At 31.5% G+C, this 26,953-nt stretch overlaps 1 protein-coding gene and 1 non-coding gene across 2 annotated transcripts in view; both read right to left on the bottom strand.

Annotated features, from left to right (window-relative positions):
- LOC123700673 (protein trachealess) overlaps positions 1-26,132 on the bottom strand; it is a 76,466-nt gene extending 50,334 nt beyond the window's left edge. Inside the window, exon 1 of the mRNA XM_045647951.1 lies at positions 26,112-26,132. The gene's annotated coding sequence lies outside the window, so the exon portion shown is untranslated. The remainder of the gene's footprint in view (positions 1-26,111) is intronic.
- On the bottom strand, positions 18,485-18,623 carry LOC123701115. The gene has a single exon (XR_006752689.1). It is a non-coding gene; the product is annotated as a U4 spliceosomal RNA (small nuclear RNA).
- Positions 26,133-26,953: the final 821 nt, after the last annotated feature.

Genomic DNA, 26,953 nt, shown 5'->3' with positions numbered 1-26,953 from the left:
GCGGCCGTGATCTTGGTATTGGGATTTCAGAACTGGCCATTGAACCCCTGAATTGCTACAGTTATACCGATTTTATACTATTTACTGATTATTTGGGTGTTAATGTACTTAGATTCTGTTAAATGTTTTTGCTTTTATTCGATGTTCACCCCAGTTTCGAACAGGTTACCCGAGATAAGAAATAATCGTGCTTATATTGAATCGTGATGAAATCGGGCTCAGATGTAGTTTTTTTTTAATACTAAAACCGACAAAGGAGCGGGCGGTGCACTGATGAAGGTGATCACCGCCGCCCATAACAATTATTGCAACGTTAGGTAACCTTGCGATTGTTTTGCCGGCCCTTGAGGGACGCGTAGGCTCTTTTTTTGATAATAAATCGATAGTGTAGCTTTTTAGCTTTTAGTAAGGTACATACAATGATACAAAGTAAGAAAATTGATATTACCTCTAATTAAGCTTGTGCTTGAGTGAAGAGATTTATCAAGTGTATATTTTTGGAAACTATCGTCCAACCCTTATTTTCGTGTTCGATTGATTTTAAATTAATTTATCGGATAGAAGACGTACAAATTTCTATGAGCATACCCATTGATTCAAAATCAAAATATGAGCATTTTTACCATCCAAATTAAAAACTAATCAATAAGGCTAGTTTACAAAATCTACAAAATAATTTTACTTGCCTATTATTTGCTATAGTATAGTATATTAAATGATAAGAAATCTCCATATATTAAACTCAAACATTTATTTATTCAATTAGACTTCTTATAAAAGCACTTTTGAACCGGCATAACATTTTTTATCATTTAGGTACCATTATTTCATATTGCCTCATTATTATTTCATATTCATTATTAACATTTCACATTGCCTCATTAATTACCCACTAAAATTGTTTACATCCAAGCTATTAGCTTACTGTTTACAAAAACGTACCAAGACAGCCCAAGCGGGTACGTGCGTCCCTTCGCAATGTGGGCCAGCCGATCGATGCTGATTAACATTCAACATCTGCACTATCGTAGGATTAGTGACGTCACCATTGCTTCGATCGCGCCTTTTTTCGTTGTATGGGATGTGGCTGCTGGTCTATGTGGTTATAGTGACGTAAGTTGCTTATCTGATGATACCATTATTAACTTACCATCATCATCATCATCATCAGCCCGTTATGTTTGAACTAGCTGTGCCGCGCGGTTTCACCCGCATTGCTCCGCTCCTGTTGATCTTAGGTTGATGATATATAGCCTATAACCTTCCTCGATACGTGGCCTATCTAACACCAAAAAAATTTCAAATCGGACCAGTAGTTCCTGAGATTACCGCGTTCAAACAAACAAACTCTTAATCTTCGAAGATTAGATAGCCGTGGTCTGCGTGGATAAAATAAATTCTTATCAATTATGCCTATACTCTAGTTACTAGTACAACAAACCACTTAAATTCAATTATCATGTACACGGGTAAATTTACTTACAAATAAACATGTCCAAGTTTATCTCACATTACCCCAGAATTAGGGAAGCACACACGCATTAAGATTGCAACCCTGATACTTTGATGCGAATTAAGATATTCTAATTTTAATTGTCCCGCGCTTTATGGGTGTAGGATAAGTGTTGCCTTGTACAAAATTATGGTTGTAGGTCGTAGGAGTTTAGAACATAGACATTATAGAGCATAGATAGATCTCTTCCATAGCATTCCTAACCTAGGGATAAAATCGTGTCCAAAACCGTTAAGGATTACTATAATGCTGCCACAATTTAAAGTACCTATATGCTGAAATATTTCAAAATAGCATTACAATAAACGAATATTATAGGTATTTACAACTTTTACTTTACAAATTTATATTTTTTTAGCAATTTTAAATACAAAATGTTTTATCTAAAAAAAAAATAATAATTCATTTTTCATACACATAAAATTCATTAAAATTATTTCACAAACAAACGACCTAAGTATCATTCACCTTTTTAAGCATTTAAAAATATATTTATACACATAATTTATTTAAACAACAAATCATAAAGGATAAGGATATCAAATCTTAACCCTTCACTAAGGGGTTGTTTTATTAATTTATTTAGACTGGTATCGCGTAAATTATACGAATTCTGGTATAATTGGCCCCATATGCAAAGTTTAATGTTTCGCCTTGATTTTATCTTTGTTTAATACATTCCTTGATGGAGGGTTGAGCAAATATAATCGCAGGTTAGTTGATCTGCTACTTTGTTACTTCAAAATTGTAATCTACACTAATATTATAAAGCTGAAGAGTTTGTTTGTTTGTTTGTATGAACGCGCCAATCTCAGAAACTAGGTACCTACCTACTGGTCCGATTTGAAAAATTCATTCAGTGTTAGATAGCCCATTTATCGAGGAAGGCTATAAATCATCCCGAGCCACGCGGGTGAACCAGTGGGGCGCAGCTAGTATTTGATAAATATAAGAAAGTACTGATTGCTTAACCTTTTGACCGCCAGAGCAAAAACGCATCGCCGTGCCCTCCACGCCAAGCCACAAATTCAATGAGATAACCTTGAAAATAGTAGGGAGTCCAAAATGTTATCGATAAACATAATAATTCACGTCTGAATATTTGAATAAAGAGCTTATAACACAAAAATAATATTTATTTAACCTCATCTCCTACTGTAAAAACTTAAGACCACATTTATAGCAACTATCAACAAAAAAAATCAACCTTTTGAGATACAAAAATACATATAAAATTGCAGCAAGTTACAGCACTATTCTCTATCAGTTACGCCCCATTGGCATGTATACATGCCAATGGCGCGGGCAACCATCCTTTTTTTTATAATCTCTCGCTTCTGATTAGGGATGTGTAGCTGTATATTATTATAACTTATCGAGTTTATTTATTAAGTTTATATGAACTATAGGTATTATTGTGGAGTGTTTATTTGTAAATATCAAAACAACTATTACCTTTAAATAAAGGGAATTGCATTAAAACTACATATTTATTTTCCAATCATTTAGTTTAATACTTGAGTTATTACAAATACTAATAGATTTTTAGAGATATTTATACATTTTGGACCTAAGCGAATTTTTATCATTACATGGACAATAAATATTATACTAGAACGCATACATTGTGTTTGTGACGATAAAATAAAAAATAATAAAAAATCAACAATTGTATATAATCATTATGTTCATTAACAGCCTTGTATTTACCTACCTATCTATATAATTATTATGCTCATTAATAGCCTTGTACTTATTTGATTATAATATTGGTAGATACCTACTCGATAAAATATTTTTACAACTTTCCGCACTTAACAACACGGCACGCGCTTACGACGTCACCAGTCCGACATCTATTCATGTCAATGGCGCAGAAGGGATTGCATATCGATACTGTGCTAGGGATGCGCATGATTGGCGAAAAGGAAAATATTCAAATCAACAATATCCACAATATAGACAATATGGTATTTTACCAAAGAATGTAGTATTTACCTTTTTTCTTAGTGACTAAGCTTATATATTTTTTTTGTAGTTATTAGTTACAAAAATTAAGCGAATTAGAGTAATTTCGCTGTAATTTTAATGAAGTTACTTGAATATTACACTACATCACTAGTAGGCACGTATACATGTCATTGGCGCGAGAGAACATGCTTTTTTAGCCATTAATTAAGTTATTTTTTGTCATCAAATATTTGAATAACTACTTGGCAATTTTGTTTACTGTGTACAATTATGTAATAACTGGGGATTCAGTTCATAAACTGTATAAATAAAACACGTAGAAGTAAAGGTTTAATATGTTTATTTTGTATTTATCTATGATCTGTTTCTTGGCATGTATAGGTGTCGTTGGCGCACAGGGCACGATTGCGCATGACATCTATAGATGTCATTGGCGTTCAAAAGGTTAAACACAGATAAAGCTTTCTATTAACCTATGTACTTTGAAAAATCAGTAGTTCTAGACTGGATGTACTAAAAACGGAAATTGAATTATCAGTTTAGGACATTGTATAAAATCCAGCCAATGATTTAATTTTTGCATTTTATTAATTCTGTTCAATTTATAAATTTAAAATTAATTATCATTTCCAATACTGCTTAGGCTATTTTTTTTGTGGATTATTCGTATTTAAATAATCTCTCGTGTGATCATTGTGTCTAAATTATTACAATCGGTACTCCTTATGAAGCGCTAAATTGCTAGCAGCCTCTTTATCCTCAGGTCAATATTAAATTTTCTACTCATAACAACGACAGACCCACAACTAGTTCTTCAATAACGCGACGCCATCAACACGATATTAATCCAGCTAAAAATATCGTACGGATATGAGTTTGTGAACATTGCTCATTCGGAGCACGATCCCTCCCCTCCGTACAGTCGGCAACGTAGCTGCAGTACAGTCAGCAACTATGGTATGGTAACTATATTATAGGATCAGCAAGTACGGGTTAAATAATAATAATGGACAATAAAGTATCAAGTATGTAATCCATACCAATATTATAAGTGCGAAAGTAACTCTCTCTGTCTGTCTGTCGGTTACTCAATCACGCCTAAACAACTGAACCAATTTGCATGGGTATGGAGATATTTTGATACCCGAGAAAGGACAAAGGCTACCTTTTATTGCGAAATATGTACCACAGGCGAAGCCGGGGCGGACCACTAGTAAGTAGTAACTAATATATTGTATAGGATAGGCAGAATGTTGGCAGCATGCATTACGTATTGGTGGTAATTCAAATTTTGGGAATAGCTTGTAAAAAGGGGTGGATGCAGGGTAGGTATGTGTAAAATTAATTTGGATACGGATAGCTATAGTTTTTGTTACTGCAAAATCAGAATCAGAAAGTAATGCATCATAACACACATTCAATTTTTAAACTATCGGCAATGTTGCCATCGTATTTCACAATTTCCCTCCAAACACGACATTCACAATATTAAAAAAGCGCTTTACAATATTAAAAAGCGCTTGTAACAAAAGTGTAACAGCGTTAACACCAATTTGCTTCGCAAACGGCTACTTACACTTTAAAAAAGTCAATTACATTACGCCCCTTGCTACATTTTTCTTGCTCTGTTCCCGTAATAAGGGACTTTCTTCAGAACCTAATAACGCGGGTAATTTTTCAATTGGCAAGGTTGGCAAGTTAGGTGTGGACCGGATTATGCAGACTGCACTGTGCAGTAGGTAATATGTTTATGTGTAATATAGTTATTAAGTATAATTTTAAGTGAATTGTATATGTACTTTATAGAACTGTTACTGTGTAGAAGTGTACTTGTTTCTGGTTTAATTTTCCAAACTTTATTCTTAAAAGTAGTGCTTATTCCCGTTTAATCTGCAATTATTTTGATATTACTTAGGTATACGTTGATTGTTATCGTACTGAGGACAGAAAATTTTGATTTCTTTCGATTCCAATATTTTTAAGTTGTACGCCATCCCAGAAACAATTCGAATAAACATCAAAAACATCATCAAATCGATCCGGCTGTTCTTAAAGTGAGTTATAAATACTTAGTACTTTATTTTTGTAGGTATAAAAATTGCATATTCACAAAATAATTTATTTATTTAATAATTCTACATAAAATAGTTCTTTGCAGTACATGTTGCATAACACCGCCCTTAACCGATTTACATACATAAACTGTTGACGCTGTAAAAATACAAGTTGAACATTCGTCTTCGTCTCACCCTCCAGACAAGTGCAATACGTAATCTTATTTATTGTACTTTTTACGAAGTAATGTTTAAAGTCTACTATAGAAATAGTTCTTATGTTTTTATATTGCGTAGGTAATAACATGTGTGAATAATATGAAGGCTTAAATATTAATGTTATGTACCTAGTAGGTAGTTTAGGTTTGGGGATCAGCTAGGTAATGATAACAGGTAAGTACCTACTTGTTTTTTTTTTCTAATGAATGGTGTCTTTCAATTAACTTTAAAAAGTGTTCAGAGAATTTGAAACAGATACATAACCAAAACAATACTAATTAGTAATTACAAAACAAAATAATAGAAACTATAAATCTTTACTTTTAAAAATACAGATTAAGGCCGTTATTGTTTTCATTTTTTGTTATTATTTACTACAACAACTTTCTCCCTTTTGGCAGATTTACCCTACAGTCGTGAACATTGAAAAAAAAAAAGATTTTTTTAATTTTTTGTAATTCGCAAAAAGAGCATGTCGCGGACGTGTTGACAGGCGACAGCGTTTTAACCACCCACAATTGCATGCTTCGTTGCACAGGCATAAGAACATATAGACAGGATTAAATTTAATTTTCTTACTGTACAATTACTACTGTACCAAACCTTATCTCAGTTCACTTATGGTCGGCTCTTTTAATTTCCTTACTGTATGTACTTAGGTACATCAAAAAATAGGTATTTTTGATAATAAAATCTCCATAATTTTAATATTGTGAAGATATTTGTGTATAATATTACAAAAAGTCGGATATAAAATTTTACGGAGTACTTAAATAATAGATACGATAAGATAAGTATAGAGGTTTACATTTTATAGAATAGAATAAATTGTCATTGCCTTCTAAGATATTCAATCAAAAAATCAATACAATACATTGAGATAATATTAATATGGAGCAGACACCACGAACAAAATCTGTGCGCCAAGCGCGGCGGCGCGGGGCGCGCGAATGACGGCTAGACAGTCATAGATTATGCGATGTCACTGACTCACCGCTATAGAGGCGACACTTTGTTTTATTCTGTCTATTTTATTGGGTGCCACTCCTTACATGCACGTTGACTTGAAATTTTCTTTGTACTTACTTAATATTTATTTTAGGTATAAACTGACTTTACTACGCGGGGCTAACAATATCTGGCATATAATATAGGATGATGTAAATAGTGACGTTTTAGGTTCAGTCAGGGCTATGGGAAGTTTTATTCCTTACAAATTGAGCCTTTTTTAGAAAAAAAATAATTTTTCCCTTTCTTCACGGCCCAGACATGGAAACCTTGAATAGAAAAAATATTAATTACTTATCTCTGAACTAGCGGTCCGCCCCGGCTTCGCCCGTGGCATATATTTCGCAATAAAAAGTAGCCTATGTTCTTTCTCAGGGTCTTAAGATTGTCTGTGCCAAAGAAGAATGCCCATGAAAGTATGGACCACAGTACAGTGTTGCGTCAATGCCAGAGTGGTTTTGGAGGGTTCTTCGATATTCAAAAGATTTTTACCAATTGATTTTTTTGTGATAAAAACAGGGGTTTTCAAGATATTGAGAAAAATGTGAAATAACCTCAAAACTTAAATAACCCCGATTTAGTTAGGTTTATGTGTGATATATGTAACATTTTATCGTCCAAAGGTTATTTTTCGATTAACATATATTTTAATCTATGCGTAGAGCTTATGCTTTCAGACAAAGTCTATCTGTTCATCGGCTAGTGTAGGTAGGCACCAGAAATCTTCCGGGACGGATTTCAAGAAAACCTAAATATATACTTAAAAAATGCCAATTGAGTTTTTATTCGGTTTACATGTTGTTGTTGTTGTTTGAATCATTTTTTCACTACATATTCGAAGAAAGAAACAAATAAGAAATAACTGGTTACCTACCAAGCTATGTCATAATAATATTTTTTTTATATATACATATTTATATTATTTTACTTCACTATCTTTGTTAAAACAACCTACAGTGTATAAACAATACCTTAAAGAGTGATTTTATGTTAATTGATTTTTTTTGTAATTCAATGAAAACAATAATCGATATTAATACATTTAGCTATTTACCATAGTAAATGTAATAAGTTACCGCTTGGTTACCGTGATAACCGGTAATGGACACTAAATCTATAATAACGGATCTAAACAATTACATGTCTTATTAGATTTTACAAAACATTCCCTGTTCAAAATATATTTTCCGATGGTAAGAAGGCCTCTAAATTGCCGAGATTTTTTTTAATAGTATTGTTGTCTTGATGCATGAGAAAAACCAGTACCAAAAATGGGCATTCTCCTTTCATCAAAATCGGTCCAGTAGTTTATGAGCCTATTAATTACAATCAAACAAACAAAAAAAGTTTTCCTCTTTATAATATTAGTGCAGATAAATAAATAATAATTCAATTATACGTTCAAGTCAGTAGCTTATACAATATCAATTAAAAACTTGATTAAAATCAATTAACAAAAAAAAATTGGTGATTGAGTAATTGATTTTCATATTTCATGATTTCACCTGTTTTCAATTATTAACAACCAGTCTATGCTTTTCTAAATATGTAAAATTATTATTTTATACTATAAAAATATACGCCAGCAATTATTACTAACAACACTTATTTCATGCCCAATGTCATATCTTAAATTTTTAATCTATGACAAAATGTCGCCCGCCAAAAATTTTTCTCTAACTAAGTTTTAAAAATTATTATCTAGTTACTAAACTGATGAAAAGTTATTCTTTTGCACTTTTCCGTATTCTTTGTATTATTTGTGCAATATCGTAACACACACGTAGGCATATTTGATGCGTTTCACTTTAAAACAAATAAAAAATGAGCGTGACGTTCGCGCCAATGAGCAAGCAAGCGACTGAGTGCAGTTACGCCACATGACGTATGTTGAGTGGAACATAAGTGATGTAGGCGGTATCGTCTCCATATTAATATTATCTCAATGATACAATAATTATTATTCTCACGATAGGTAGTGCAATATTAAAAAATAGTGTGATTAAAACGAATCAACATTTACGTATCTATAATTTACTAGCTCTATGGTCCACCCCTCGCGAATAAGTTTGTGAATTGTGGGTGACTTCGAATTGAAATAAAAAATGTTAAAAATTACATGACTTTTACATTACGGTGAAGAGACTTTCTTGTCCAATACTCCATTTAATAATAAAATAATAATTTATAAAGAGTGGTCACGGTTCAATTCCATATTTTGATAAAATAAGATTTAATATACTTCTATATAATTATTGACACTTATATTTGAGAGAGATCACAAAAAAAAATACCTACTAAATATTATTCTGTTTATGGTTTAACATGAGTGTTTAAGATTCATTTTCTTTTCATTAGAAATATCACACAATAATAAAATAATTTTCAGAAATTAAGGATAAATAAATCCATAACAAAATTCACCAAATCAAGGGGAAGGCCCGTTTACAACAATTAAAACCGTTAAAATTTATATTCCTATTCCATTTTTAAAATTTCAAAACGTCATCAAGCAAAGACAAAATACCACAAATGTCTATGCGCATCAAAATAAGATGAAATCGTAATTCGTTTCGTCATCCAAACGAAATGCTACTAGTAAAACAATGAATGAGCAACGAAACAGTAGACGAGGTATGCGTCCATTCTACCTGTTAAACGCCTACCGATGTGTACTGCGACCTAGCGACTTGATACTTTAAATAAAACTTGAGATTTTTGTTCATGTCAAGTTTTGCAATTAGTGTCTTTGAAATTGTGAGGTCATTTCGAATTTCTATGGAAATAAGTGTGGTTTAAAAATCGTATTGGTATCATTTTATTAAAATAAAATAAAATGCAATCTTTCAATCACGGACGGTATAATAATTCTCTTCTTATTTCGTAACGTGATTTATATAAATTGTTATCGAAAATATGTAATTGTAATCGTAATGCTTCAAACTATTTTATTCATTTCACACATAATTACTCTATAGAGCTGTCTGTTTACATCCTAAAACCTTCAAAGTGACTATCCACTACAGTCTACCCATAGCTAGCTAGCTAAGCATTATTTTTGTTTGTTTGTCCCGATTGGTAAAATATTTCACCAGCAAAAAGCTATTCCCGATAGACAATATATATTTTATTTTGTTCCTAACCTAAACATAACCGGGTAGCTAGTTAATCAATAAAGTATCAAACAGCATCAACCACACTACCAAACCGCCGAAGTCACGTAAAGGCGCGGTCGAGAACGCACGTACACCAATCATTTGAATCGCGCCCGTGACCGCGCAACCATCTCCCTCATACACACAGCACTTGCTATCCTCTCTCTCCCTCCCGCATCATCCACCGGGAAATCCGAATGCTCAGCTAGAGCATCAAATTAGGTGCTTTGACATTACAGTAAGATGATAGATTCTGTTTGAAATCCTCTGGGCTTTGCTAGGTGAAAATGTGAAATTTACATACGATATAGACGCCCAAGGGAAGAAAATATTCGAGATTGATACAGATATTGAAATTTGCTTTGAGCTGGAAATTTATTTTTAATCGAGTTCAATAAATATGTAAATACTGAAACTTTTACCTAACGTATGCTTAATAAGACGCCTCATTCAGAGATTTCATTGATTACAAAGGAAGAAAGGAAATTTCATTGATAACATCTTAATTCATAGTATATTAAAACTGCAATTTATTTAAATACCTACATACATTATATGATTTTCAGAATCATGGTTCATTGTTATGTTTCTTTGTACTACAGTATTTCTTTTGTCTGTCCTTGTGGTTCTCAGAAATAATTAATCAGATTGTGACCTTATCTCTATCTGGTAACACACGCGTGTTATAAGGTCATCATGCGTATCTGTATGTTTGTTTGAAGCTTCTTCTTTAGGTTGGAGTCGTCCCTTATGAAAGCATAAGTCTCTTTTCTTCTTTTCTGTTTTAATAGGTGAATATTATGATTAAAAGCAAATAACCTTAGAACAACATATTTACTTTTTTATAGATCTTTTAACGTACTCTATAAACTTACAAACGCTTAGAGATGCATCACTTGACAGCAATATTAGGATTACTAAACTGTAAACAAAAGGCATAGAAATAAAAAAATACTAACAACCAAATTAGTAGTTAAGTATTAAATTAATAAGCAATCATCGGCTACTTATTTTTATAGGTTATAGAATTGTCAGCCTGTAGTCAAGTCAGTCATCCACAAAATTTTCAAGAATTCACTTGAACTGACCCTATTTTTAATTCCACGAATTGCATAAAAAACTATTTATCCAATATCTTGGTCTCAATTGTATCTATCGAGAGAAAGCTATCAACTCTGTGACTCCGTGCGTTATGGCTGCCAGAGGGTTCCGTCAACTGCAGTTTCATTTCCTCCGTTTGAACGATTAATTTTTAGCTAACATTTGTTTTAGAATGTGTATTTTCAAGTTGTTTGGCTGTTTTGTTATAAGTGGTAAATGACAATTTTAGCGGACAACTGAGACTACTCACTACAGTTAAAAACAACAATGTTAGTACTTCATAGTTGCTCGATTTTTAGTATCTAATAGGTATGTAGTATGTACACGTACACCTACTTTGTACTGTTCAATAATTATGATTAATAAATAAATTGACATATCAGTAATACAGTAAACTGTATTATACTCTTCTTTGCTCTACCACTCTATAAATTTAATTAATCGCATGTATTATTATGGTCATAGTTTTATTACCTGGTATGGAATTTAATTTATAATTATATTTTAAAACTGCTATATGCTATTCCAGCAGAAACTATAAACAAATGGCGTCTTTTACATGGCTTTCCTTTAAAATATAACAGGTATTTCTTTCCCACCCCCTGCTTTATATCCGGTAGATCAAACATACATTACATTCTACATTTGACCCTTGGACATCAAAGAAATCTATTTTTCTGGTCAAACGAATCCCCGGTCAGTCCATCTATCGTACATGCGAGGAATCTCAATGACCAATAGTATAGCTTCAAACGGACTTATGACTCCCATTGACGATTTAAAATTCAGACCAACCACTTTTGTTTTACAGATTTAATTCGTGTTCACTGCACATGGGTTAAGTCTACTATTCCACTTGCAATTTAGGTTCTATTTCAAGGAGTTAGGGTTCAATATTGTTTGTGTACAGTATCAGTATATCAACCGTTTATTGCGATTTGTTTTGAGAATATAAACTATTTCCTGTTAATGGACGAAAGAGTCCATTGTTGTTTTCTCTTCGATGTGATGATGTCACGCTTTTACGAATCATAAGTCACCTACTATGTAATAAACATTTGGATGTTTTATTTGGCAATTGTCGTTTTAAAGAATTTGAATATATTGCGATGTTGAATTGTGATTCATTCTTCAAAAATTCAAAGACATCATGATATTCAAATTTCTTGAAAAATTAATACCAAAGATACCCATGTTCTCTGTTAGAGCTTATTTTTATAGTTCATTAATTTATTTACATATAACAACATCCATACTAATATTATAAATGCGAAAGTAACTCTGTCTGTCTGTCTGTTACTCAATCACGCCTAAAGTACTGAACCAATTTGCATGAAATTTGGTATGGAGATATTTTGATACACGAGAAAGGACATAGCCACATAGGCTACTTTCTATTGCGAAATATGTACCACGGGCGAAGCCGGGGCGGACCACTAGTAATAATAACTTTCCTACTAATAGGTACGTAGCAGACAATTCAGAAAATATGGCTAGGTCGTTGCATAAAAAAATAATATTTCACGTTATTAAAATTGTCAAAGCCATTTGTAAAAACAACCCTTCATTGCAGGTGGAATAATTTATTCAAATAAGTCTTTCGTAAATTTCAGAAGCGCGATGTAGGAGGCCCTTGGGCGCCATTTTACATTCTTTTAACAGCACCGAGGAGATTCTTTCTCGATATTAATGGAAATGCTTATAAAAGGTGGTCTGTCTTGAATATATTTCTCTTTCTTATAATTTTATTGTGAATTCTCGTTTATATTGGATTTCTGTATCTGCATAATGCATATTTCTTTAATACGGGATACCTAGATATAAAATGAAAATAAAACCCATAGATTAAATTCTAGTAGAACCAAAACCTATATTTTTAAGGCAATTGAATCATTACTTTTAATTCACAAAACAGAATAATTCTGCCTTATGAAAAACAGAACTTAATTTCCCTGCCTTCTTGTACCTAGTTTTTACCTAGTCTATAAATAAAACCCAACAAACCTTCCTCGCTATAAATAAAATGCAGATAAAAATAACATTATCGCACTTATTTAATTTCAAGGAGCATTAATCATCCGAGTGTCGCGGCCATTTATAACGCTTTTAATTTGCGCGGGGCGAGTCCTTGTTGAAAAGATTAAAGATTTCGAATTTGGAACAAACAATTTTTGAATTTAGAACTATGTGTTCTATTTTGTTTGCTCTTTTTTGTACCAGTATACTAATTCTGTTTGATTATTAATGTAATTTATCAATTGAAAGCGTTAAGTTTCACTAATTGAAGTCAAACTTCTTTATCGGGGTTGGAAAAAAAATTGTGTAACATTTTTTCGTTACGCGTAACATTTTTTGTTTCAAAAATCTAATAGCATTAAGCATAGGTAGCATAAAAAGTTTACATTAACTTTACAGTCTACACCATTTCAAATTTTATTTTCTCCCAATAAACTTAAATAATAAGTACTTATGTAAATATAACAAAAATACAAGCAAATGGTTAATTTTTGAAATGGCTTTAAACGGTATTTACTTAATGTTTATCTAAACAAACCGTTATATTATTTTCTAAATAAAACCTACACAATAAAGTATCTCAATCGTATCTTAATAGGAATCAATAAATATGGAAAGACGCTACTGTCCTCAAGTTAAATATTAAGTAATAAAACGTTTAAGTTATTGGTTTTCAATAGTTCGTCCGTGTGTAGATGAAAAACTGCCATCTTTTGTTCAGTTATTATAGTTTTTCTATATGGCTAGAATAGAGTGGATATTCCTTGATTCAAGTTTTAGTTGAGAAAGAATTTTGGAAAGATGCGATTTAATTATTTCTTGTAGGTAAATTGTTACTTTTATTATTATTAATTTATAATATCTAAGGAACCTAATTTTTCAGTTTTCGTGCTTAATGATGAATTGAATGATCAATACATTATAATTACCTACCTAATTATGCACATTCGCTTGTTTACCTTTGATGATTGATGATCAATTACAAGTCAATCAGAGACAAAGTTTTATATTAATTGAATTTGAAATTTTTAAATTTAAATTAGACACTCTATATCTAGATAATTATAACTTAACACGCATCTCATACATCTACAATTTGACTTACACAACGTTTTCTTAATAATTTATCCCTATAAGACTTATAAAGGCGTGTCCACACAAACCAATACACAACAGAATACCGCGTAGGCGCCCGTGTGTCAACAGTCCATTGCGGTGTGGGGCAGCTTGTTTTACGACGCCATAAATCCGAACATGCATTATGATCTCTCGATAATCAGCCGTCAAAAATCTCAGGTGTGTACCTGGCCTTACTGGAATCTGCTAGACGGTGTGGAAGCGGCCGCGTGATGATGAAAATTATGTTTTTATAATATTTTATAGTGTAAAGATGTTTTCGTTAGATTTATGAAATATCAAACGAAAATATTTAAAAGGTACATTATCCCTTGTTTTTGAATGAATTTAAAATAATGTTTATTTTACGTAATAAGCATTCGAAATAATGAATTCGAATGAAAAGAACATAAGGTTCTATCAGTATTATCAAAATATATTCAGTATTACCATAATTCACCAAATTACAATAAATTATTCTTATAGTCAATAACCTCAGTGTGCAGGCTCTTCCACTTTTGCAACTAAACAGAAACGCCAGCGGCTTCACTTGCGTATTTACTGAATGTTCAATAAATTGTATCGCAATATTTTTCAACTGCTTATTTCCGTTCTTTTTAATAAAAGAATCAGTCATCGCCTTAAGATTCCTATGCAAAATTTTAAACAACAAAATTGCTTCGAACTAAAATGTTAGTTGACAGAGTAAACGAACCGCACATTAGTTCACGACTCTACTGCTTTTATTCCAGTATTTTGGTAATACCACGCTATTGCTCCAATTAACCGCCTCCACAGTCCACACCAACACCTACGGATGTTCTGACGCAATGAATCTTATCAACCATCTTCATTCATGAACCCACACTCGTCATAACACGTTATCTGATGGAAAATGTACTTTTGGACTTAGTACTTTATGTAGGAAATTGTCTTTATTGTCCCAGTTTTTTGCCCTTATTGTTTTTGTAGTTTTGTTGAAGATGACTCTTTTAAAGTTTACGCAGAGATTACAATTAGATTGTAGGTAATGTACAATGATTTTAATACATTTACTGTATTTGATATTTGCTTTATTCATATAAGCATGAATGTTTCCCCATAAAATTCCCCTAAAATCTAATCTTCAAGTTCAAAAGCACCATGATAAACAGAATACGAACCTCCAAATTCGGATAAAAATACAGGAAATCTATGTATCTACATATTATCAGAATTTAATAAGCCACGTCAGTTTGTAAATGTATGAAAAAAACAGCAAATGAAGTCGAATTTATATTTTTGGTTTTATGGCATTCAAATGCTTTATAAATATAAATCTATAAAGATTAGAAAAAAGAGGCATCCGCCCCGGAATGGTGCGAAAGGATGCGGGTTCGAGTCCCGCCTCGTGATCGAATTTTTTCTATTCTTTATAAATTTATAGCAAATGAAGTCTTCAACTGATATTTTAAATTTATAAAAGTACCTACTTAGAATATTACTAGTTCAGGATACATCGCCCATTTTTGCAAGTGACTACTATCAAGCTAATTTTCCGTTTGCAGCTTTATTTTGATGAGACGCCCAATAATTTCGTGTACGAAAGTCTCGATTGTGGTAGCTAACAGAGATAACAAGGATAAAAATTTTTGATTTGATGGTTCTCAAATATTTATTACTAACTGAATTTTTTTTTGTTCAATCTCAAGATAATTACCTAAATTATTCGAAAAAATATTTGTCCTACAAAATCTATGGTTGGTTCAAAGAGTCCCCCTTTCTAAAGTGTATCGATAACAATGACCTATTATACTAGTAGACGCGGCATACGCCAACATCATTGCACTAAAAAACAGCGTAATTAATACATACCTACTTACTAACGCATTATCACCAATACAGTTGTTCTCTCTTTCACTCTCACGCACGAGACATAATACATGTCTCACTCATGTACTTTGTAATAACAACTGCCGATTAAAATACAAAAAGAACGTCCAGCCACGACGCTGAATGGTGCGTGACTAAGTGAAACTCGGGCACTTAGCTGAGTTTTTTCTTGCCAAAATAGAGAGCGGGTAACGTATCTAGCTCTTTTATATATCATAGATCGATAACGAGGTCATCATAAATGATTACTAACAAGCTGATTTTTTTGTTTTCACTTAGTTAATGTTTATATAATTCAACAGACATAGGTATTGTCCTACAAATTGCGTAATAAATATTTGAGAACCATCAAATCAAAAAAAATTATCCTTGTTATCTCTGTTAGCTACCACAATCGAGAGTTTCGTACACGAAATTATTCGGTGTCTCATCAAAATAAAGCTACAAACGGAAAATCAGCTTGATAGTAGTCACTTGCAAAAATGGGCGATGTATCCTGTACTATACGATTTGAACACCTATAAAGGATATGTCACCTACGTTGTTAATTTCCAAACACGTGTGCACACACACACAATCACATTTTATATCGGTACACAATATTACCCACACACGCACAGTTACTAGGAACAAGGTAAAGAGATACACGTAGATTGTCATCTTATTTTTCTTTGAAGTACCAAGTTTTGGGGTAATATTGAATATTAATAGCGAAATTATAACCCGCCCCGGGCGTTCGGGATTTTATTACTTTATTAAGCCCTTTTTCTTGTTAATGCAATTTAAACAAATCGTCGTGTAGTTTTATGCGTTCGTAGAAAGGTTCTAGTGTCAAAAAACAGTAGCCATTTTATAGCTTAATCGTTGGCGTTTGTTTTGTGTTCTTTATTTATATTGCTCGTTTTTGTTGGTCGCAATAAACATTTTTGTTTTGATTCCGATGCGAGATTGCCGCAACTAATGTTTTTGGGAGCGCATATTCATAGTTGTTATACTTATAGGTAATACCTACGCGCTTCTAAAGGTAGGTTAAAATAAAATATACATCGTTTAAATGAACATAATATTTGGCATGCCATCTTTACAATTCCTTACCTACATAAAGATCAGTACTTACCTCAGTAAGTAGACTCATCTACTTAGACTTCTTACACATTCTCTATTTTAATCGCACTATTAAAATTATTTATGTGAAATTATATTTTTATGTTACGAATTTAAAACATTCAATATCATATCCTTGACGAAAATATATTTTGTACAAGACATAAATAATTATCAAAAAACCGCTATTTCCAAAAAGACGTGATTAATTTCCCAAACCATAAATTAATATAACGCTACTCCTGTCAAAATAGCACAGATAATCACTAAAGAAAAAATAACAAATTGGCAATAAACATCCCAAACCTTTGTCTATGATTTACAACACTTTTTCAAGGGCTATAAAAGTTAGGTCGACTCACGATCGTAACGATTAAGTCATATTTTATCCGCAAATAGACATAGATTATATCTGTGTTGGTTTTCTACATATTTGCTATAAATTATTTTTTTTAAGCATTAGATTTGGTTTTTGGTAAACGCTTGGCTAAGTTATCAAAACCTAATAGCGTGAGAGAAATGCTACCCATTAGTTTCTGTGATCTGTGAATGCTACCGATGGGTATTTATTTATTTTTGTCATTTTTAATTAAATATGGAATTAAAATATATACCTAATAAATATTGGGCTTTAAAATATAAATTTATTTATGTGTAATTTTTTTTATTAAAATTCAGAAATAATTAAATACGATTACCTCATTATTTAGGGGCCATATTATTTTACCATTTAATTAAGGCCATCTAAAATAGTTAGCTTGACAACTATTTTAGACAAACTAGTAAGTATTAAAATTAATGTAAACATATTGATAAAAATAACATTAGTGCTAATAGTGTAGGAAACAAACAGGCCGAAGTCATTATTCACAGAGGAAAGTTAATTTCTAACTTGTCGTTTTTCATCCAACCCTAACACAGGGCTAACATATCCGATATTATGTAGGGCTTGACAAATCGACAGTACTTTGTTATGTAGTTATTTATACATTTTTGTTATATTGTTCTATGACGATGTACGAATGGATACTAATTTAAGATTACTTTTTTAAGCATCTTCGATTATGATTTAATCTTGTATTAATTTAATTTTAATTCCTAAGATTATTTTTGTTATCAAGGTTTAAATGGAAGCCACTGAACCAACATATTTATTTGGTATAATTTGTAAATATAAAGATTTATGATTTCAAGCAAATACACTGCAATCTGTATAATTTGATTTTGTTTAGGGATTGTGGAACCATTTTCGATAATAACAACAATGATCATTTAGTAGGTAATCTATCATTATCCATAATTCCATCAAAATATTATGTTGATGTAATTGAAGAGATGTTTAACAGTTTAATAAGGCCTTAACGGCCGTTCAAAAATTGCCATAGCGGACGGTATTTCACGTCCACACGGCGGGGTATTGGTAAAGTTTTCAACTAGCAATAATCGCACCTCGGATTAACCTCATTGGTTACGATATTGCCTCTGCGCAAAGTTAACTCGAACGGCACTCAAAAATTATTATGTATCCTCGCGGAAAAAACTTCAATAGCGCGATCTAGCTAGATAGTAGCGCCATCTAGCGGCATCATATCGCAACATTGATAAGTGTACAGTCAGAGAGAATAACATAAAATTCCATACAATTTAAATATTTAAAAAGAGAAACGATGCAAATGGCGCAGCGCGTAGTTCGATTGGTCAACATCCGCGGCCGAATTTCTCCGAATGTCAAAATACAAATGGTACCTCGATCACGCGCGTAAACCGTTACTGCACATTTCAGAAATAGGACACGCCGGCCATACAGAGTGCTCCGCCAGTAGCGAAACATGCCCAGCTTATTAATCAGACTATTTATTTTATCGAGTGTAATAAAATATGCATAAGGTGCGTTCCGACCGACTACGTTACTGTGAAAATAGCCATAAAGTTGAACATAATGGGGCTCTTCTATGACACTCCTTTATATGGACAAACCTCCGCTGTTATGTCTTTTTAGAGTGTGTGAAACATTATTTGAATACTAGTTTTAGTTCCTGACATTGTATGTTTAATAATGGAAAGAAAAATGACGTTTAACTTTTTTCAGTGCGCAGAATTGCATTGGGATCGAATTGTTAGAGCAAATTAATATAAGTATATAAAACAATACGATTTGTAATCCACTAATATATATAAAACAATACGATCTATATAAAACAATACGATTTGTAATCCAAATTAATATATTATATAAAACAATACGATTTGTAATCCACTTATTTTCTTCCATTTTATCCCATATAGAATCGTGGAGAATTAACATTTATTAACTATACGATAGTGCAATCGTTTGTCAAACTCCCCTTTTAAGAAGCCCACCGACCATTGTAACTAGACCCCTCGTATTCTACACGTTCATAATAATTGTTATTACGATTCTGGTCATGACGGGTCAACGTAGGCTGGTCGCTGGTAGCAGCTGTCATTTGTCTTGTCAGATTTTTTGCGATAGAACGTCAAGCCGCCTGATGGACAGAGATTTGTGTAATCCGAACTATGAATATTTTTGGACATATTTGATACTGATATTAAAGTGGATACCGTGGTTTTGCCTGTAAAATAAGTCGATTTGCTCAGAAAATATATTTTGCATTCTAGGTTAAATATAGTAAATTATATGAAAACTACATAATAAATTTATGAACATTATAATTCTATCTTTTTTAAGATATTTAATTGATATAAAAAATATCATCAACGATCTACATATTATTATCTCACGACACCATAACCACAAATCTTGAAGAACGTCAAGTTTCACACTCGCAATTTGTTTTCGAACGAAATATTAAAAAAACATACGAGATCCTCGAAAACGTACCTAAACCAAAAGTCGCGATAAATCAAACAAACCGGTATCTCCAATAGCCATTAATATTAACCCCTCACATAAATAAACATTAAAACATCCCGCAAAGAAAAATGTAAAAAATTCATCTGCCGTGATTTTTCTTTGAGCCACTTGGCACTTGTAGCCACTTAGAGCACCTCAGAGGGTTTTCCACTTTTTCGCTGTATACAATTTACATATTTTATTTCTGCTTTATTTGTCTTCAAGTCGAAGATTACAAGTATGGAAATTTGTTACCACTGGGAGTTGTCTTCTATTTGTTTGTGTTTTTATAACTAGCTGACTCGATTAATGCTGTTAACATTTTTTATGTTTTTTTTTTGGTAAATCAAAAAAGACTGGACGTGTATGTGACATGTCTGATGCTTTGAACGGATTTTCATATTGAGATGAAACTTCTTAAAGGGCATTGGAACATTTTGATCATGAAAATGAAAGTTTACGGAAGAAAATGAAAAGAATGAAATAATTCTTAACATAAATCAGACATACTATTTAAGTTAATTGTATTTTTATCATACAAAAAAGAACCTATATGCTTGCAAATTCTAATAAGAAACTATTATAAAGCATTACATAATAATATAATCAAAGGAAACAATCGCCTCTAACAAAATATGTGAAATGTAATTACTATGTACACTCGGCTAACTTGGTGACAGGGTTATTAATTCTAGTCAGGAATTATATCGACTACCGTTTCCTGCCAACAGTTGGGCAACAATTTATTACACCTTAGCTGTTAGATTGTAGATAGTGTATATATATATAGAACTATAAATATATTTTTGATGACTATATTGATAAACAATTTTTATTTATGTAGGTACCTATACGAGCAGGTATGTACACAATTTCCAAAAAGTTGCTGTCAAATTGAAAATTACTTACTGCGAACAAATCCGTTGGACGGTAATTTTTTTTTTAATAAGTAGCCACCTTTTGAAATAACTACATATTTTTACCCGACTGCCAAAGAAGGAGGGTAATGTTTTTCGAGTGTATGTAAGTATGTATGTATGTCTTTTCCTTTGTGACCACCTGTAGCCTAAACGGCTTGATGGATTTTGATGTATGAGGTATCGTTAGATTTGTCTTGATTACGGGAGTGTCATAGGATATCTACATTTTATCCTAAAAGTCCCACGGGATAAAGACATAATAATATTTTTTCTAAATTTCCCTTTAAAAAAATATGTATGCGGTATCATTAGATTCATTTCAATCACGGGAGTAATTAATATAGGATTTTTACTCTTTTTTTAGTGTGCAGTCGGGTATTTTGTTTTTTTAATAATTATCAACACTTGTTAATAATGAGATAATAAACAACTTTTACAACAACTATCAACATTCCACTTATTTAAATATAAAACAGTGTCATACGTTTTTTAAATTTTTATCATTCGGCACAGAACAAATAAAAATACGCAATAAAAATTCCAACCAAAATTTAGAGACATTTAAAGAAGTACATCGTATCCAAGAGATAAAAACGCTTAAACTAATCAAAAAACATTAGAAGATAGCACACCCCTTGTAACAACCCTTGAGCGAGTTACTTTAAAACGCCCCCGCAGATAATAAAAATTCGTGTCTATGATTCCAGTGCAATAGACAATAAGGCGCGACATTACAGCGACCAGTGTAAAATGAACTCCGAGTTTTATTGTGCAGTTTACTTTACGACATAAATGTATGGTGAAAATATTTTTATTATCGACTTTATTTAATTCAAAATTACGTTGCGCTAATACATCATAATAGATCGAAGTTTACTAATTTATTACTAAACTATTCTATTTTTTTAAATACCACAGAATATTATATAATACGAAAGTTTTCAAAGAATTCATTAAAGCACAAGTTGATTCAATTGATCTATATACATACTTTCTTCGTGAATTCACATTTACATATTTTATCAAAACTTTTTTATAAATCCCGATTGACATAACCAACACACTTTAAAAAGTTTTAACGTTTTTCAGCCGCATTGTACCGGGAGGTCTTCTTAAATTGGTCGTGTATTTAAACAATACGGCTGGCAAATGGCGCGGATCGTGGGCTTTAAACTGTCATTACACGGGTAACAATTTTTGTACGCAAGGTGCTTCGTTTTACATATTTTTGTATTGTTCAGCTATAAACGGGGTGTTTAAAATTTGGTGGGTAACGTTTATGAGTGAAAGTTTGGAATTGTTATGTATTTTTTTTATTTTTAACGTACCTATTAATTAGGCACGTGTCGACTGTCGGCTCATAATAAAATTGTTTTTATGATAGTTTTAGCATTTTACTTCTTGATATAATATGGTAAATGTGAGCATTATGTACTTTATTGAGCATGACAGCTATTTGCTATTACGCGGATAAATAAATTAACAAAAACAAGCCAATAGAAAATATCAACTTATTTGATAACCTAAAAGTAAAACTTAAAGATTTTTATTATTTTCTGTACCAAAATTTATTTCTGTAAAATATAAAATCACCAAAATTTATCTAATCACTAACATTTTTCATAATTTAAGCTCCCACACCCTGTACAAAGCAATTGAGAACAAGAGATAGCTAATAAAAATAATAAAACGGGCAATCCTTTTTCCGCAAGCATAAGGGCGCGTACACACTCCCCGGAGTGTTCGCGAATTACGCACCTGGCTGCACTCGGCCTTATTTATTAGTGTCGTTTGTACACGCTTCAATAGGTAGGATTTTTTTTATTTGATCAAAAATATATAGCGTGTAGGTATTATGTAACAATGCGTAAATCTCTTATACCAGCTATTTAACGACAATTTTTAATTATCAAAAATTTTAACTCGATTCTGTCATAACTATTTTTTAAGACGTGATAATCTAAAAGTTTATCTACTAATTTTTGATTCATAGTAATAAAATAGTCACTATTAAAAAAAATCTACTGACTATATTGTATGGCAATGTGGAGTTATAATACCCCTAAGAATTGTACAAGTCGATCAAAATGTTTTCACGTGAATTTCTCCGCATGTAAAATATTTATTTGTCAAAAATTCTAAAATAGTAGCTTCTAAAGAACCTATAAAACTAAATTATTAAATTTCCAATAAGATCGATCAATTGCGACCAAAAACCTATACGAAAACAACCCCTAGATACTTTAACAAAATGACATTTTTAAATTTAAACTAATGTGTTTTCGCCCTCTCGGCATCCGAACAAATAGTCTGAAATGAACTCAAAATCTCCGAATTTGTTTTGGTCCTGAGAAAAATCCTTTATACTTAAGGACTTTGATTTGATTTATTGTTTAGAACGCAGTTTGGTTTGTAATACACGAATTTTATGAGAAAATTATCGATTATTAAGAAAACTTCTGCCTATCACTACCTACATAGTATACCTAAAACAAAGTCGCTTTCTCTGTCCCTATGTCCCTTTGTATGCTTAAATCTTTAAAACTACGCAACGGATTTTGATGCGGTTTTTTTTAATAGATAGAGTGATTCAAGAGGAAGGTTTTAGTATACATAATTTATTAGGTTTTAGGCAAAGCGGGCGACGCCGCCGGCGGTAAGCTAGTTTAATAAGGAAAGAATCGTTGCATAAGAATTCCATATAATTATTATTATTTTTGCGTTGGTATAAAAAAAATATCGTGCTCAATTAAACCATTTAGATTTTAACTCTAATTTAGCACCTACAGGCTTTTTAGTCTCGGAAAATTAAATGTCATTGATCTCTATGCTTCATGAAACTTAAATCTGACCGTAACTATAGCAATTAGGTATTTTAAGCTAAATTAGTTTTGAGAAAAGCATTCATTTATACTTAGGTACAAGATAATTCATCTTACAGGTATAGCGAACAATCGTATAGATTTTCGATGAATACCATCAAGAGTGTGTTAAAGTAGTCACTTAGTCAGCCTGCAGTCAATTGGTCATTAATTTTTATAAGCATATTAGAATATAACTATGAATTATATTGTTTTGTTTTTCTTCATAAAATTATTTATATATCCTACTTCATCACAATATGTCTTTGTTAAAAATCTTAAGCCTTAAAAAAATTAAGAACTTTTTGCCAATTAGGTACCTACCATCTTGTTCTCATAATAACTAAATGCCTACAATACGTAGTCTATAATATAAAAATGAATCCCAAAATGTGTTGGTAAGCGCATAACTTTAGAACAGCTGAACCGATTTCTTTAATTATTTTTTTATTATATTCCTTGAAGTACGAGGATGGTTCTTATGTAGAGAAAACGTGAATATGTACGGGCGAAGCCGGGGCGGACCGCTAGTAATTAAATAAATACATACAGTAATAAAACTTGAATATTCAACATTTATCTAGCTATTATCACTAATAAAGTTCTCCAGGAGCGTCTAATATAAGTTGAAATATTAAAATCTACTCAGGTATGCTTCTAGATGCCTGCATTTGCATTTAAATTGGCTCCGAGTCGCAAGATAGATGCCTGAACACGCGTACGCGGTTTCAAACTTTATACTTTAATGAGATAATAATATATTTATTTTTATATTATTTAATGATGAGGAATACATGATTGGGTATTATTCTTTTTATAGATCTAAATCTATTTTTAATAATTCTAAAATTAGAAATAAATTACACTAATACTTAATAAAAAAGCTGCCGTTGTTCTTGGGAGCATTTGTGAAAAATATAAAAATGCTTTGTGCTTTTCAATGTTTTTTTAATGGTTAGAGGAACAAAATAATATGAGATGCACAACGTAAAGAGAGATTTATAATAATAATATGTAATTATGTATTATTTTTGTTTGATTTTGTTTTCTTTTGTGTGTAGGTACTGTGTGCAATAAAGTGTTTTTTATTTTATTTTTAATAATGCATTTTACATTGTTACTTTAGTAATTTTGCTCAAGGCAGTATTTATGAATTTTCTACCTACGTATTTAAATCTGAATCAATATCGGATTTATAATAGAAAAAAATCGCTTAGTCTAATTATCCTATTTTAAATAAACAGACTAAGACCATACATTATTTCTTACTAAAACATATATTTTAACAAAACTTAACACTTCTAACGCCGTCAATATAGCTGATCCTTAAATCATAACACGCGGTCTATTAAGCCCCTCGACCAATGTGTCTATCCATTATTATTAACCCTGTCAATATCGCGGGGGGTGGGATTGCTACTGCATAAATTGGGATCAAAGATGTCGATTTATTTGTGTTGAACGGAAAACGTATCTGTGTTCTTTAAGTTCTCCAAATTATCTAAGTTCTCCAATATAAAGATCGTGATATGTTTAAAAAGTTTACAGAAAATTAAAGATTTAAGACTTTATTTCAGCAATGAGTTCGTATTTTTTGAGTTCTTTAAAAAAAATTGAGTAAAATTAAATGTAGTTTTCAACAATGTATTGCTAGACGTCTATATTAAAATGTGTGTGTGTTGACAATAATTAGCAGTCGCCGTAGCCGAAATCGGCAAGGAGTGATTATTATTATAGTAATATGTCAAAAAAAATATTTTCTACTCGGACTAAAACGGAGCAGATAATAGGTATAAAAATTAAATGGAAACAGGATCTTAATTTCAATTTATATTATGGATTTGCTTTCATTGTATTTGCAACAAGGTAAAAAAACAGAAAATAAAAACATTCACGGCACATATAAAAACGCTCTCGAATTTATAAAACGTTTAAATGCTACGAAAGAGCGCATCTTACAATTATACTTAATTTAACTTAAAAGTATTTGTTTCAAGGTCCGTTAAGTGGCAAGCCTTCCATTAAACGAGCACTGTCTTGAGAATTAAAAGTACTTACAGCATCAGAGGGTTAAATCTTACAGGTCCGTAAACTTCAAGTTAACTGCCCATTTTATAAAAGCAAAACTCGAAATAACAAACCATAGTGAAGGGAAAATTTTATTTTATTTCCTATCTTCGTAATATTATAATTAAGGTATAACTATTGGCACCACAATTGGCACATATCTAATAATATTGGTTAAAATATCTAAAAGCAAAAATCGATGGAAGTTTCTAAAAAAAAATAGAAAATTAAATTTAATTTAATAAATAAAGTCGTTTACCAGTTCTCTTGTGCAAAGTATCTGAAACAATTTAATTATAAACATTAATAAAAATCAAAACTTTTCTACATAATATGTATAAAGAACACGGGTAATATTTAGTACGTATAGCTACGCTGGCGCCATCTCTTTTGTAGTAGCGGAACTAAACTGAGCCGCTGTCATGTGTAGTTCATCTTTATACCAATAGATGGCGGTGTGCACTTCTTACGTTTTGTGTGATAAGATATTTTATTTTACTTATTCTTAGTTTTTCTTCACATATTATTGAGACAATATAAATATGACATACTTAAAAAAATAAAAAGGGATTATTTAGAAATGTAATCTTTTTGTAGAGAAATTTACCGAAATAATTGGGTATGATCAAAATTTAAAACTTCGTCTACAGCTGGTACTAACTACTAAGGTTAGCTTTTACCGTTCCGTAACTACAGTTTTTCAGGAGGTGTAAAAATAACTTATGGTAATAGATTTCCATTATCAGTTATTTACTTATTTTTATACTTTATCAACGTAAAACTTTTTATTAGAGCTGCACACAGATCACAGAAACTAACTCTATGGAGCTGCATTTATAGTGACTAAGACATTTTTTCAATATTGTTCTTTGTTACTTTGCTCACTAATTTTTTTCCATCCATCTATCCACATATCTATTCACTATATAAAAATTACAACAATTATGTAATTTTACTTGTATATCCCAAACTATTCTTAAAAACAGAACCTATTATTTCAACAAATATGTACCTAGCTAAGTACCTAGTTACCTAGCTGTTTTTGATTCGTAACTTTATATTAAAAGCTTTGTTCATAGTTAATACAATATCTTAAACAAG

Source organism: Colias croceus, chromosome 20, assembly GCF_905220415.1.
Source record: "Colias croceus chromosome 20, ilColCroc2.1".
NCBI lineage: Eukaryota > Metazoa > Arthropoda > Insecta > Lepidoptera > Pieridae > Colias > Colias croceus.
This window is presented reverse-complemented; position numbering and strand designations above follow the sequence as displayed.